At 42.3% G+C, this 9934-nt stretch overlaps 1 protein-coding gene across 1 annotated transcript in view; it reads right to left on the reverse strand.

The window, feature by feature from the left end:
* Positions 1–4857, reverse strand: part of LOC142369946 (cadherin-20-like) — an 85695-nt gene extending 80838 nt beyond the window's left edge. The window contains exon 1 of the mRNA XM_075452359.1: positions 4504–4857. The gene's annotated coding sequence lies outside the window, so the exon portion shown is untranslated. The remainder of the gene's footprint in view (positions 1–4503) is intronic.
* Between the last annotated feature and the right edge of the window lie 5077 nt (positions 4858–9934).

Here is a 9934-nt window from a genome sequence, read left to right on the forward strand (position 1 = left end):
CCTCTCCGTGTGCCGTGTACACAGAGCACAGAGTGTTCAAAAAATGTTTTGTCTAATTTTCTATGACTAAAATCTACGTTTGCATTTGAATGAGAGGTTCAAACACTGAAGAAAAAGTAAAATTCGCCAAATATCCGTGTTATTGTGGACTGGTACTACCTGAAAACAGCACATAAATGATGTGCTTTTTATTGTAGACATGCTGGTGAACAAAGGAAATATGGTAAATACCAAAAGTATGCGTTATAGTCTTTCTCCTCTGAAGTGGCAACAAGAGCCCCGAGGTCAGTCAATCCATCAGCCGCTCAGCCAGATGACTTACAGCTCAAATAAAAGGATTTGCTCTGCTACACAGTACCTGCACAAAAAAAACACATCTTCTTCTGTTTCTACTCTCAAAGCCTGAAGGTGGTTTTCCATCTTGATGACACCTACGACAGGGCTCCCAGGTGTCCAGTAACACTTTGCCGAATGTTGATCAAATGAGCCATAAAGTGTTTAACAGGAAGAAAAGCCAGTTCTACGTAATGTGATACCAGCCTCAGTTCAAGCACAACATGGCAGGTGTACAAGTACTGACGCCGTCCCACCGCCGCTGTCGCCTGCCAGGCCCCGCTGATTGACACCGCGCCGTTTCCCACACCATAACAATACCAGCAGGGTGCTTGCTGTTCTGTGCGCTCTCAAAGGCGCCTTCTGGCAGCACATAAAGCCCCATCAGGCTCTAAGCCCTGCAGTCATTCAATTAAGAATTTACTGGGCTATCGATTTCACCGCAAGGGTAGTGTCTCACATCTTGGAAACAAGAAGGAGCCCATAAAGCCAGCCTTTAACCTACCGGGGTGATGACTTCGCCCTCAGTGTGGAGGCAGGCATGAAAAGACTAATGCACAGTATCAAAAATGAACAGAAACAAGCTTTTCTCCAACTTCTGAAGTCTGTATGCAGCGCCCCCCCTCATATAAAATCCATGAAAGAAGAAATGTTTTTATTAATGCTAAAAAAAAATGTCTGGAATTGGAGTCCTCGTGTCTTAGTTAGCTTCTACTTCCTGTAGAGCATTCTGTTTAGTTTTAGTTTCATGCCGAAGGTCCAGTCGAATAGTCTTTTTCTGTGATAAGTAGGTTCCTGACTGAATGAATTGACCTGTAACTTGTTGAGTTTTTCAATACTTCCTTAAGTATCACCTTTAGCCAAGGCAAAAAGTGAAATACCACACAATTGTAGCTATTGATTGGTGTCCTCACACATAATTTCGCTATTTTTTCATGCAACAAAACAAAAAAATAACCCCTTAGAGTATCACTGTCACGCCATTTTGTGAAACAACCACAAACTGTTTGTTTAATCATGTTTAAAAGGTGAAAAAGTCCCCACTTGGATAACAAGTCGAGATTGAGTCCTGTCCTGAGCTCTAGTGCCTCCTGAGTGGTATTGCTGTTTTCACTCACCGTTTTGTTTCTGTTTCACAGATTTCAAACTGCTTGGTCATGACCAGGTAATAAAAACAGGCTGATTAAGGTAAGGAAAATATCATTACTTGCAGTAAAAATGACCCAGTAAACAACAAGTCCTTTTCTTTGATTACTGGCTGCTGAGCCCTGTCCCCTTTCACACGTCCCATTGAAATACATTTAAAGTAATTCTGTATGGCACCAAAATTACATAAATAGAGTTTTTGTCTTCCACCGTACCCAGCAGATCATCCTTTAAATAAAAAAAGAAGATAATTCCCTCCCAAAAGTCCTGACAGCCTCAATATTCAAAGTGCCGCCCAATTACTTTCAACCAGTCGTGCTATCATGCTTTCATGTAAATGAATTTGAGGACAGGATAGTAAGTTCGAGCAGCTCGTGACAACATATTTAACTTTTTGTGGATTTTTAATTGCCAATGATGTTTTTATGCTAATTTGGTTTAATATCTTAAGAGATTTTTGTGGAATATTTAAACATCCGAGTCATTTTGGAGGTCCTTACAAATTTCCCCTACCATCTTTCCCTAACTTAAAAAAAAGTGCTGCGGAAAAGACTACAGCCTAACATTTGTTGGACTCCTCCATCACACCCATAGTTTAATTTGCAGGTTAGTCATTACTTCCCTCAGTATTTATACTCCAGGATTTCCTTTGTTCTTCACCAGTTCATTTTTAGTCCTTTTGTGCTTTACGTGCTCTGCATTTAAAATAAAAAAGTAGTTTAGATAAAGTATATTTCTTTGACTGCCCGCCTTTGATGAGTCTGTGTTGGGGTAAAACCTTACTGTTCCCACGTTACTGTTCCCACTCTGTGAATTGGCATGGAACAGGAGAGCACATAGGGAACGGTTCAGATGGCTACCGATTCCAAGGTAAAACAGAAATATCGTGGACTATGTCCACGCTTAAGGAACCAGGAACATGAGAACACCTGTAGAGCATGACAGATCGCCTTTTTCGCATATTTGCAAACATGTAGCCCAACTAAAAACTTGGTTAAAAATCCCATTAACTGGCTCGCACTGTGCTAATACTTCTGCACTTTTAATGTTTCATGGTACAACGCATGTTTGGAAGGTTCCCTGCTCCCAAAAATCCAGTCTGAATGGTCAGTTTCGGGGTCTGTTCAGGTATCATTCTGCTTCTGATTCTGCTCCCATTCTTGAAAATTTGAGAGAAGCTGCTTTATTGAATTGGTATACACAAAGAGTGTAATTTAAGAAAATTAACTGTCATTGTTAATCAAGTATGGTTATATATGTATAAATACATGACATATAGTGAAAAACTGTCAAAAATTACATTACATTTGATTTCATTGGTACTTTAAGCCTGAACAGCAGCAGTATCAGCGCTAGACATATGTCAAATATATGTGTATGTATATATACATACACACACACATATATATATGTATATATATATATATATAAATATATGTAAAACACTATCAGAAAACAACATGACTGAATGAATAAAAGTACCCCAAAATACAAGTTTATTTAAATAGTTAACATTTTGTTCTACAGTGAATTGAATTGTTTACTACTTAAACACAGCAGTAGAGCAGAATTAAAAGCCTGTAATTAAGCTAAAACACCAATAATTAAAGTACTAAACTACATATATTTTATTACCTGTTCAGTTTGTGTGCAATTTTCACAGAACAGCCAGACTAGCGATAGCGTTCAGTTTTAGTGAGATGGTCCCATTTTAGCTCTCTACTGCTTCTCGAGGAAATGATTCCACCTTTTAGCTTCTAAATGCTTCAACATGTCCAGCAGCAAATATTTGAAGGAATGTTTTAGTGCTTTTACACTCAAATCATGAGCTGAAAATTGGTGGCATTGACCAAAAAACGTTATTTCTTTTAAGATGTAACAACAAAACAATAAGCTAAAAGACACTAAAGACCCCTCAAGCATGTTGCAGTTATCACAATGAAGGCAAAAACAATGACGATAGTGACTTTAATACAGTCACTTGTCTCTGGAAGTAATGTGTTTGAGAAGTAGTCCATAAATGTTGCATTTACTTCTGCATTTATAGAATTTCAACTGTTCATTTGTCTCTGCCAATAGGATTTCACAGTCTTTTCTGGCTCATAAAATCCCCAGAATGCCGACAATGGCAGCAGAGTAGCCAAACCGCTATGTCGTAAATCTCTTGTGAACTCCGTCCGTGTGTACAGCGACCCCATGTGGCACCCTGAAACAAGATTGATAAACTTCGGGGATATTCCGGACAAAATGGTCCCTTCTCTTATGAACTGTCTCTCAAGAGTCTTTCAGTGTGTTTATCATTTACCGCTGAGCTTAAAGGAGGACAACTGTTGGTGCAACACGGGTTGAGCTGATTACGGGGGCAATTGAGACCGTAATGAACACGAGAGGGGAAGGAGCAGACGCAGAGTATTAGCAGGAGAGGAAAGGAGTGAAAGAGAGTGGAGCAGCCAGGGGAGAGTACATGTAGATGCTTAATGAATTTGGTCACAGCGACACACAATGAAATCTTTATCCGTGGGGGATGAAGCGGGGGACTTGGCAGAGCCCTGACTTATCACAGCGAGGGTGAAAAATAGAAATCCCACTGTCCCCTGTTGGCTCTCCCTCATGTCAGCTGCCTTGGTTACTGAGTTGGCTGCCAGCGAACCCCCCCTCCGTCACTCCAGTCCTTCATCCCTCCTCCTCCTCTTATTCCTCTCAGTCTTTCTCAATCCATCTCTCCTTCGCAATCATATTTTTTCTTTCACCTCCTCCCCCCTTTCTCACCGTCCTCCTATATCTCCGTTATTTTTTCAAAAGACAGTGTTCATCCTCCTCTACTGTCTGTCTTCAACTTCTTGTCATCACATGTGTCTGACTCAAATAAAACAATTGCACATTGCTGCTTCTCCCCTGAGTAATGATGGTTGCAAAACGAAACCCTTCCACTCTTACTTACCTTGTTACAGGTTGTTGTCATTACCTGCTTTTAAAACATGCATGATAACTCAAAAATAAAAAATAAATTAAATCAAATCCTACCTTTCTGATGTAGATTTTCAGTGAGATGTTCACAACTTCATTCCCCTTGCAGCCACTGCTGTTAACCGCAGTTTTTTCTCACTTTTCTCTTCCTGATTAGTCTGTTTCTGTCTTTCCAGTTCAGTCTGATCACGCCGGTTTCAAAGAGAGAAGTCCAGCTGACCTCCGTGCAGAGAGGAAAGAGGAAAGAAAAACAACAGAAAAAGAACGGAGAGCAGGAGCTGACACCTCTCCTGATCAGCTGGGCTCCTTCCAGCACCCAGGCTGAGTGAAGTGTGAGACAAAGTAATCTTCAGGTGAAAACCAGACCTCTTCCCTCTGCTGCCTGTGCACGCTCTACCTGCTCAGAGCGATTCAGACAAGCTCACGCAGCAGCTCTCGCTCTTGTGTCTGAGCGCTGTGCTGTTGCTCCATCCATTCAGCCTCCCCTCCCTCCTTCCCTGCCTGCACGGCTCATGAATGTTTAGACACGGCAGTTGTAGCTGAAAGGCTCTGAATTAACCCGCAGGACTCAAAAAACACTCTTTGGCTCCACTCAATTTTCCCAAGTTTTCTTTGTTCTCCATTTGCTGTGACCCCTTTCATGGTGTATGTGACCCGCCGAATGGTACAATCAGTTCTTTTTAGGCAGAGTGATAGTCTATTAACTTTTTGGTCTCCACACTTTACTGGATTTTATCAGCAGACCATCTGAAGCTGTGATAAGGGATTATGGTCAAATATCTGCTATGAATGTGTAATCAGGTTGTTTTATATTGCATGCTGCACACATGAGCTCTCATGATAAGAAAATTGGCTCATGAAATAACCATTGGGAAGCAAAAAAAAAATCTCGCGTGAGGAATATGTAAATACTTCCCAACCCTTTCTTTGGCTAATTAATAATTTACAATCCTTAACTGAGTGGCTCAGGTGTGTTTCCAACAAGATCACAGAATCCTGAGCTGCTTATATGATACCAAGTTAGCATTTAAACTCTTACATCAAGTTATGTCGAGTCATGAAAGTAAAAGTGCAGAATCAAGTGTTTAACAGTTCTGCAAAGAATCATGCATCGATTCAAAATGTAGAGCTTCTTGATTTAGAAAATCATCCATCTTTTTTGTAAAAACAGTGAGATGTACAAGTATATTGATTCAGCCACATTACCAATAAAGCTGCTCATTCACATATTTTTCTGTTTCTTTCGTTGGATGGCAAAACGTGTCAGAATTTGTCACCCAAAAACAGACTACATGTCAACTCACTGTCATTTAAAGCAGTCTTGATCAATCAACTGTGAATGTAACCGTACTGGTTGACGAGAACCCTATTACTGCAAGTGCAATAAAAACGTCCTAATTCTGTTGAAGTTTGTTCTTTCAGGCTGGACCCAGGAAAAACGGAGAGAGGTAAGCTGAAGTAAAAGGATTTATTTACAAAAAACGAGAAAGCTTGATAAGGATGTTCTGTGGCGAAAAGTAGGTAGTCTTATTTAGGGGGATGTCTTGTGTCTCTGGAAGAGGAGGAATGGAAGGCGAGTATTGAGAAGGTGGTTGACTTCCCTTGAGACGGTGGCGGTCAGAGGCAGCTCAATTCTTGGATGTGGTGGTGTTGTCTGTCACAAATGTTAATCCAGATGGAGAGACTGTGATGGTGGCAATGCAGAGTGGTGTTTTCCAGGGCAGGAGACAATGGGCCTCGTGCAAGAACCGTTCGTACGCACAGATTTGTTCTTAAGTCGTGCGTACGAGTGATTTAAGAGAATTTGCGCATTCAGCAATCTTTTCGTTGTTTACGTTTTCTTTCAGGTACGAACAGAATTTACGTGTGATCTAGATCTGTCGTAGGAGTTTCGTAAAATAGTCCACTGTTATTCCAATCAAGTTTGCTTGACTAATGGATTGTATATTTAATTACTTTGAAGCAAACATGAATAAATATATACATTATACCCCATAATGATGCTGACATTATTCTGTTTGACTTAAATTATGCACTAATTGAAGGTTCATTTGAATCTGTATATAACAAGGTCAATGGGAAGCGTAACCAGCGGCTGACTTGCTACTTTTGGATGCCTTAGCGCGTCAGGCTCTTGAAGAGAACATGTAGATATCCTTGCGGAGACAGACGAATGGGTGACATCGCGATTAAGATTGCCAAGGACTGTGCTGCTGCAAATATGCAGCTTGCTAGAGCCACAACTCCAGAAAGAAACCCGCCGATCAAACCCAATTCCACCACACGTCCAGGTCCTCACCACCCTTGGATTTTTGGCCACTGGAACCTTTCAGAGGGAGATTGGAGACAGATCGGGGGTGTCCCAGTCCTCTGTGAGTCGTGCGCTCCCCTTGGTCATCAAAGCTCTCATCAGTTTATCACCCATGGTACATCAGATTCCCATACACCGCTGTCCAACAAGTGCAAAGTAAGAGGCACTTTCATGCCGTGGCTGGACTGCCTATAATAATTGGAGCACGAGACACATATACGCATCGAAGCACCCGTGCTGTCGTGGAGCGCACTGAGCTGAAGGCCAGGTGGGTGTGTCTCCATACAGCGGGGAGCAAACTGCTCTATAGCCCAGAGAAGGCATGCCAGATTTGCACAATATTGCCATGAACGAGGGTCTCCTACTACCTGAACCAGCCCAGGCAGACCAGAAGGTGTGGTGCCAGAAGACCCCCCTCATGGACCACCCCATCAAAGAGCCATCATGATGAGGCAACAACTGATTGCACGGCTTTAGTCGCAGTCATCGAGAGCCTGCCCATAGCGAGACGTTTTTTTTTCAAAGCTATTTTCATATTAAAGGTCCCATGGCATGAAATTTTCACTTTTTAAGGTTGTTTAACATTAATATGAGTTTCCCTAGCCTGCCTGCGGTCCCCCAGTGGCTAAAAATGACGATAGACCTAAACCATGCACTGGAAATTATTCTCCGCCTTTGGAAATGTGACCATGTAGAAGGCCTGATGGGAAAGCCGCCTGTTATGACGTGTGCCCGCTTATGAAGTGGTGGTTGTTTCCACCCAGAGCCAATAAACTGCCTTTCCCCGCCCACAGCTCTTTGGCTAGCTCATTGCGCTGTACATGGATGTAAAAAACTGTTTAGAGCTCCTGCATCAGAACCTCTAAAGACCCAGTGGACAGATTTTGTTTTTTTCTGGGAAAGTGACGACAGAACCGAAGAGATTTGTGTGTGCGCCAAATATTTCCCAGACGAATGTTTCCAGAACTTGGGCTAATACAGAGCCCAAGGGAGAGCCCAGACACCCTGCGGAGGAAACTCATTTCAGCCGCATGTATTCGCGATCTCATTCTCTCGGTCACTACCCACAGCTCGTGACCATAGGTGAGGGTAGGAACATAGATTGACCGGTAAATTGACAGCTTCACCTTCTGGCTCAGCTCCTTTTTCACTACTACGGGCCGGTGCAGAGCCGAGCCCGCATCACTGCAGACGCCGCACCGATCCGCCTGTCAATCTCCTGCTCTATTCGTCTCTCACTTAGGGAAGGATCTCATTCCCGAGTAAGTAATTTAACGCTCTTATTATTTAATTATTGTGTTGCTTTTCTGTATGTACAGTATAGTTACATAGCTTGTTACCACAGGAAAGGGTTTGTATCGTTAGCAGCTAACATTAGCTAACGGTTAGCTATGCAGCTAATAGCATCTGAAAGCTCTTATCTCTGCCAACTGGGCTGTTGGAGGTGTTTGCATGCCCATGAGATGGTTAGCTCGCTCATTTTAGACCAAAACCCCCTACTTCAAGCTTCCTGAAGAAGAATGAATCCGCAAATTCAGTGCATTTCATCAGGATAATGATTTATTCATGGTTCCAGAGTCAAAACGGTCAGTCTGTCTGTGTCGTTAGCTCTGCAGCTAATAGCTCGGTCACAGTCGCTAATGTAACAGTAAATAGCATGAGGCAAGGCAAGGCAAGGCAAGGCAATTTTATTTATAGAGCACAATTCATACACAGGGCAATTCAAAGTGCTTTACAGCTACATAAAATCACAAGAAGGCAATAAAACCATTAAAAAGGAATAAAAAAACAAAGAAATTAAAAAAGAAAGAAATTTAAAACCCATTAAAATAATCATTAATTAATTAATTAAAAGTGAAGAGTGCAGATAAAACACTTTCAGGTGTCATATGCACAGCTAAATAGAACTGTTTTCAGCCTGCATTTAAACATTGTCAGAGTTGAGGCCTGTCTCACATCTTCTGGAAGGATGTTCCAGATTTTAGGAGCATAAAACTGAAACGCAGCCTCACCTTGTTTAGTCCTAACTCTGGGCCCCAGCAGGAGACCCCTCCCTGAGGTTCTCAGAGCCCGAGTTGGTTCATATGGCTCTAACATGTCAGAGATGTACTTTGACGTTTGACCATGAAGAGACTTGTACACAAGCAGAGCTGTTTTAAAGTCTATTCTCGGAGCGACAGGAAGCCAGTGCAGAGACCTGAGGACTGGACTAATGTGGTCGTATTTCCTGGTTCTAGTCAGGACTCGAGCAGCAGTGTTCTGGATGTACTGCAGCTGTCTTACAGCCCGTTTAGAGAGCCCAGTGAGCAGGCCGTTACAGCAGTCTAACCTGCTGGAGACAAACGCATGGATCAGTCTCTCTAAGTCTGCTTTAGACACTATTCCTTTGATTCTGGCAAAGTTTTTTAGATGGTAAAAAGCTGCTGATGTTACAGATTTAATGTGGCTGTTAAAGTTCAGGTCTGAGTCCAATATTACCCCGAGATTTCTAACTTGATAGTTAGGTTTTAGAGAGAGAGTCTCAAGGTGACTGATAACACTTTCTCTTTGTTTCTGTGGGCCACAGACAATGATTTCAGTTTTGTCTGAGTTTAGCTGGAGAAAATTGTTTTGCATCCACACACTGATCTGTTCGATGCTGTGACACAGTGTATCTACAGGTCCGTGTTCTCCTGCCGTCAGTGACACGTAGATCTGAGTGTCATCTGCATAATTGTGGTAGGACACATTATAGCTGCGTATTAGCTGGCCTAGTGGAAGCATGTACAGATTGAACAGTACAGGTCCCAGGATTGACCCCTGGGGAACCCCACAGGTCATAGCCATTTGTTCCGAGACACAGTTATCAATTTCAACAAAATATTTCCTGTCCTCGAGATAGGACTTGAACCAGTTTAAAGCACGACCAGAGATTCCCACCCAGCCTTCTAACCTCTGTAATAAGATCGCATGGTCAACTGTAAGGATGCACCGATACCGATGCTGGCATCGGCACCGATACTTCACTTATATACTCGTACTCGTACTTGTCAAACAGTTGCCGATACCATGCACCGATACCACCAGTGTTTCCCGCATCGCTTTAGCTATAATCGTCCTCCGTGAAAAAAACAACGAAGTAGTAGCCTAGGTAGTTAGACCTAATGCATTGTCCTTCAGACAATTAGGCATTCACTG

Source organism: Odontesthes bonariensis, chromosome 20 (genome assembly GCF_027942865.1).
Source record: "Odontesthes bonariensis isolate fOdoBon6 chromosome 20, fOdoBon6.hap1, whole genome shotgun sequence".
Taxonomy (NCBI): Eukaryota; Metazoa; Chordata; class Actinopteri; order Atheriniformes; family Atherinopsidae; genus Odontesthes; species Odontesthes bonariensis.